This window comes from Asterias rubens, chromosome 21, assembly GCF_902459465.1.
Source record: "Asterias rubens chromosome 21, eAstRub1.3, whole genome shotgun sequence".
Classification (NCBI taxonomy): Eukaryota; Metazoa; Echinodermata; class Asteroidea; order Forcipulatida; family Asteriidae; genus Asterias; species Asterias rubens.
Window position 1 is genome coordinate 6976671 of NC_047082.1, and position 5767 is coordinate 6982437.

Genomic DNA, 5767 nt, shown 5'->3' on the forward strand with positions numbered 1-5767 from the left:
GATGCAAAACACGGTTACTTTTATCGTGGGGGTCAAAGGGCTAGGAACGGCCAGGAATGTGTGAAGTATTGAGCAACTTCTCACCCATGAAACATTCTATATGGCCAGCGTCTCAAATAGCCTCTCCTAGTCAAACTCCTACTGCCCGGCTTCCCGTGCCGATCCCTGTTTAGAACAGTGGGCAGAGGTGTGTTTTAAGTTAGGCAAATGACAGTACGTGCCAAGAAAAAACATTGACCAAATCAGCAGTTTGTCACTAACGAGAGGGTTTTTAATGAGAAGTATTGTTTCTTTGTTACTTTCAGGTCACATTTCAAGGTTCAACATATCCAGTTACTAGGAAGGAAGAAGACAACGGGAAAAGGATTCTGTTTTAACATTCCTGCTATTTTTCTGCTCATAGAGAAAATAGAGGTGAGACAACATTCTCATTTAACTTCAAAATGTTACTGATCTTATGAAAAGCGCTTGTAACCGTTTATAAAATGCATAGTGTTGAAAGTAGAATATAACTAAGCAAATTTTACACTCCACAAAATAATTGACCATGTTAGTTTGCGAGGTAAAAGAAAAACTACACAATTTTGGGGCATATTCTTGTGGCTCATTGTATTCTACTTCTAAAACATCTTTCATAACATATGCATATTATAAAAAAATTATAATAAAACTATTTTTAAACACCAACTTGTCCAATCCCAGGCAATGTGTTCCTTTTAAGTAAACTTGAAACACTTTATTCTTATGGTCAACTGATAGCAACAAGAATGTGATAATAACCTATATATTGTTTGCCGCGATTCACTTTTATGCCATCATCATTGTAACCTAAAACGACGCTACAGGCAAGGCTTTATGCTTATGTGGCTGTGTATGGTCAATGAAAAAATGGACCAGGGCTTACTTCCCTCACAAAATACTCTATAACAAACTTGTAAGAAACCTATAGGAATCTTATAAGAACCTGTATTGAGCAGTCTTATAAGAATCTTATTAGAGTCTATTGAGCAGTCTTAGAAGAATCTTATGTGATTCTTACTAGTATTTAATATGTGAATTAGTGAGATCTTAAAAGAAATACACCAGGATCTTTTGAGAAACTTGCGTATGTTTTTTTCTTCTTCAGAATCTCGTAAGAAGTGTATAACAATCTTATGAGAATACGATTTTTAAATGAAAAGTTTCATCTAGTGTGAGGTCCAATCGTTGTGACATTGAGGCAGGGTCATGCTCAGTAAGACAATTATCAGACTTAATAGTATGCATGAGCTAGATAAGCATAAAGCAAACCAAATCAAATCATAAGTCACGTTGCTGTAACTGGTGCCCTACTTACACTGCATTATTTTTTTCCCAGCAAAGATGTTTGTCTAAGAAAGCAGTATTTTCTGCTTATTAATGGCTTACATATTCGACCCATGTTCTCATCTGTAAGGCCAACTAAAAAATAATGTGTCCTCCATCCCCAGTATGCACAGTGGTTAGCTAAGTTTCATGAAGCTGCTTAAGCACAAAAACTAGCTAAGCACAACAAAATTGTGCCACCAGAAAAAGGTTACCAGCCTAAATACCGTGTCAAAAAGTTCAGTTTGTACAAAGTACAAATGCTTCAGGAACAGGAAGCCCTTTTCAGTCATCTGAAAGCACACAATCTTTCTAACAAGGCTATTTTTTTCTTTCATCGTTTTCAAGTACGATGACCAACAAAATGTTTACAGTAAAATGTATGGTCTAAAACAGCAGTTTGACAGTTAAACTTCAAATAACTTTTTGTCAGAAGACACTGAGCTTTGGCTGTGGTGGATAACCCTCGTTTTGTGGCATGGGCAATATGTTGTATATGTTTGAAGTTAAGCACATGAGGGTACTTGCCCAAAAAACATTGACCATAATCCGCAGTTTGTCACTAACGAGAGGGTTCTTAATGAGTAGTATTGTTTCTTTGTTACTTTCAGGTCACATTTCAAGGTTCATCATCACCGAGTTACTAGGAAGGAAGAAGACAAGAAAAGGATTCTGTTTTTATATTCCTGCTTTTTATCTGCTCATAGAGAAAATAGAGGTGAGACTACATTCTCATTTAAACTTTAAAATATAACTGATCTTGTGAAAAGCGCTTGTAACCGTTTATAAAATGCATATGGTTGAAAGTAGAATATAACAATGCACATTATGCCCCGCGACTAACGGGACTAGCAAGCTTGTGGGGTCAAATTTTTACTCCACAAAATGGTTGAACATGTAATTTTGCAAAGTTAAAGGAAACCACACGATTTGGAGGCATGTTCTTGTGGCTCATAATATTCTACATATAAAATATCTTTCTTACCATATGCGTTTCATTAAAAAAAAAAAAAACTTTTTATGCACCAAGTTGCCTTACCCAAGCAGCGTGTCCCTTTAAAGTAAACTTGAAACACTTTTTTTTGATGGTCAATTGATAGCAACAGTTGAGTGTGATATTAAAGGCAGTGGACACTATTGGGAATTGTCAAAGACTAGCCTTCACAGTTGGTGCATCTCAACATATGCATAAAATAACTAACCTGTGAAAATTTGAGCTCAATCGGTCATCGTAGTTGCGAGATAGTATAGAAAGAAAAAACACCCTTGTCACACAAAGTTGTGTGCGTTTAGATGGTTGATTTTGAGACCTCAAGTTCAAAATCTGAGGTCTCGAAATCAAATTCGTGGAAAATTACTTCTTTCTCGAAAACTATGGCACTTCAGAGGGAGCTGTTTCTCACAATGTTTTATTCCATCAACCTCTCCCCATTACTCGTCACCAAGAAAAGTTTTATGCTAATAATTATTTTGAGTAATTACCAGTAGTGTCCACTGCTCTAACCTATATCTGTTAGCCTTTTTCAACGTTTAAGCCTGGTTTCATCATTGTTACCCAAAATGACACTACAGGCAAGGCTATGCTTTGTGTGGCTGTGATTGGTCAATGAAATACTCTTATAAGAAACTTTTAAGAAACCTACATATAAGAATGTTATTAACATCTTATAAGAACCTGTATTAAGCAGTCTTATAAGAATCTTATCAGAGTCTTATAAAATTCTTATAATTTTCTTATAAGTATTTTATTTGTAAATTAGTAAGATCTATCTTAAAAGAATTACGCCAGGAACTTGTTAGAAACCTTGAATAATTTTAAAGATTTTCAGAATGTCTTTTTAAGAATCTTTTAAGAAGTGTGTACGAATCTTATGAGAATAAGATCTTTAGATGAAAAGTGTACTTCATTTACTGTGAGGCAAGGTCATGCTCAAAATATCAGACCTCCCTAAAGGGAACCAAATCAAACCTTAAAACAGATTAATGACCAAACAAATTTTCAACATCGAGTGAAAATGCTGAACTAGGATGAAGCAACAATTTTATTTGCAAAAGGTCCAGCCATTTTTTTAAATTAAACTTACAGATAAACTTGAAGATAATGATGATAGAAAGCTTCTCATAAAATATAACTCGCTGAAGTGCTGAAATTTTTGAAAATTTAGTAAAACAGGTCACAAAATTTTCTTCTCAGAAATTATGTTAGCATGTAAAAACCCATTAACCAGTTTTGATATTATGCCATAAACATAGCATAACTGGTTAATACTATTTAATATGCTAAAATGGGACGAAAATTATTTGTTTTACTCATTTCTCATAAAACTGCAGCACCTCAGTCAGTAAAAATTTCAAGGGAAGCTTTCTACTGTCATTATATTCAAACTGTGTACGTTTATAAATAAACCTTCAACAACAAATTCACAGCAATTGACAACAGGTGATGGTTAACATTGTACCGAACTCCTGAACAATGCATTTCATATTCTAAGACCACTTTTAGCATTAGGGTTTTGTTCAGCAAGCCACTGAAACATGCAGTTGAAAGATACCAAAGGTGTCACTGTACACATCTTGGTATGAGTAAAATAGAACATTGTTGACACATGATCACTCCAAGTTAAGGATTATGTTTGTAAACATACATAATTTTGTGAATTTTAAACATAAAGACTTTTTGTTTTTGTTTTAAATAACATTTGGGTGGAACTTCTGATGTGTGATCCTCAGAATCCTTACAAATTGAGAAATTGGGAGTTGCCAAATAGTCCCTTTCCAATAAGGTGATCCCTTTGTTGCCGCTCCCAATGTGGGTTGGGTCCAAGGCTAAAAGGCAGTTTTTGGTTTTATGGCTTCTACATGACTGGCACCCCAAAACAAGGATATCCGGAGGTCGTTGGTTCAAATTCCGCTCTAGTATTACGTTATCCTTGTTCAACTCCCAACCATTTAAAATTTAACCTATTCAGTATCACATACAACATTGTAAAATATTGATTGTTCGTTCATAAATACCTCAGACAGTTTCGCTATTCCTATTGGTGGAGAGCGCGTCACGTGGGAATGTATAAACCTTTGTTTATGACCAGTAAAAAGTGTTAATTCATGGGCGTGACAAACGACCTTGCACCTGTTCTTATAAGACAGTTTCTTCATTCCTATTGGTCAAGAGCAATGGCTAAAACAGTTGAGCCAGTGGTTTACACCAGGGCGGTGGAGGGCTCTTCCATTTCATAGCTGGAGGGGTGTTGTGTTGAAAGAAATCATTTAACAATAATAATTTTTGCATTTATTTTACATTTTTACCAAAAAGTGATGATGTTTTTGACCGAAAAGGTATTTATGAATGTGAATCAAAGTTGTTGAATCGGTTTTCAACTAGTGGTTAAAACCCGCCGAGTCCTGGTTCTTTACGGTCTCGGTAAAATTATCAAGAACCAGGCCTCGTTGGGATTAAACCACTAGTTGAAAACCTCTTCACCACACATTGATTCCCTTATTGAATATTTCTAATGGTGGTGTATGATCTGCTGCATAAATGGCCGTCTCTGACATTGAATATACACAATTTATGGAATATAGTGGAACAAATTTACTTATTTGTTCAAAATCAATCATCAAAGCCTGAATACTGTACTTGTGAACTGACCATGTCTGGTAAACTTTAATTATCTTTTGAGTTTTTGGAAAAGATAAAACATGTTCTCAGAATCTTTTGTGGCCACATGTTGTTCCTTCAAATATATTTATTAATGGTTATGTTTTTGTTCAATTTGTTTACAGGTGCACTTTGACAAGGATCAATTTGAACCTCGACCAAAGGACTGAAAGTTTAGGCTGACTGCTGTCCCAACCATCTTCCCTCACTGCAAAGTATCCAAACTAAACTGATAAAGAAGTCGCCCCGATACAGATTGCACATGCCCATCATGACATGCATAACGGAAGAAGGTAGCAAAGCAACATCAGCCTATAGCATTCCTACTATGTAGAGCACTACAATGCTCTTCCACTGGAAGTTGTAAATTAAAGGCACTATGGACATAATAATATAATAATATCGAAGTTTTATATAGCGCACGTATCTACCAAACAAGGTACTCAAGGCGCTGAGTATATACAAACTTTCAGAAAGATAGATTATTGCAGTGATGAATTCTGAGACCCAATTATTTAGCACCTTATAAGGGTTTACAAGGTGCTACGACGCATTAAGCAGCCACAACCAGGAACACCGGGGCGAACCCCTTCTCTTTTCGATAAGTGCACTGGGTTCTTTTACATGCTTTACGTCCCATCCGAAGGATGAAGCAATGGTTAAGTGTCTTGCTCAAGGACACAGTGTCATGGCTGGGGATTCGAACCCACACTCTGCTGATCAGAAACACCAGAGTTTGAATTCGGTGCTCTTAACCGCTCGGCC

At 36.0% G+C, this 5767-nt stretch overlaps 1 long non-coding RNA gene across 1 annotated transcript; it reads left to right on the forward strand.

Annotated features, from left to right (window-relative positions):
* Positions 1 to 327: 327 nt before the first annotated feature.
* LOC117304298 lies at positions 328 to 5378 on the forward strand. Its single transcript, XR_004520582.1, has 3 exons — positions 328 to 414; positions 1956 to 2062; positions 5128 to 5378. It is a non-coding gene; the product is annotated as an uncharacterized LOC117304298 (long non-coding RNA).
* The last annotated feature ends 389 nt before the right edge of the window (positions 5379 to 5767 follow it).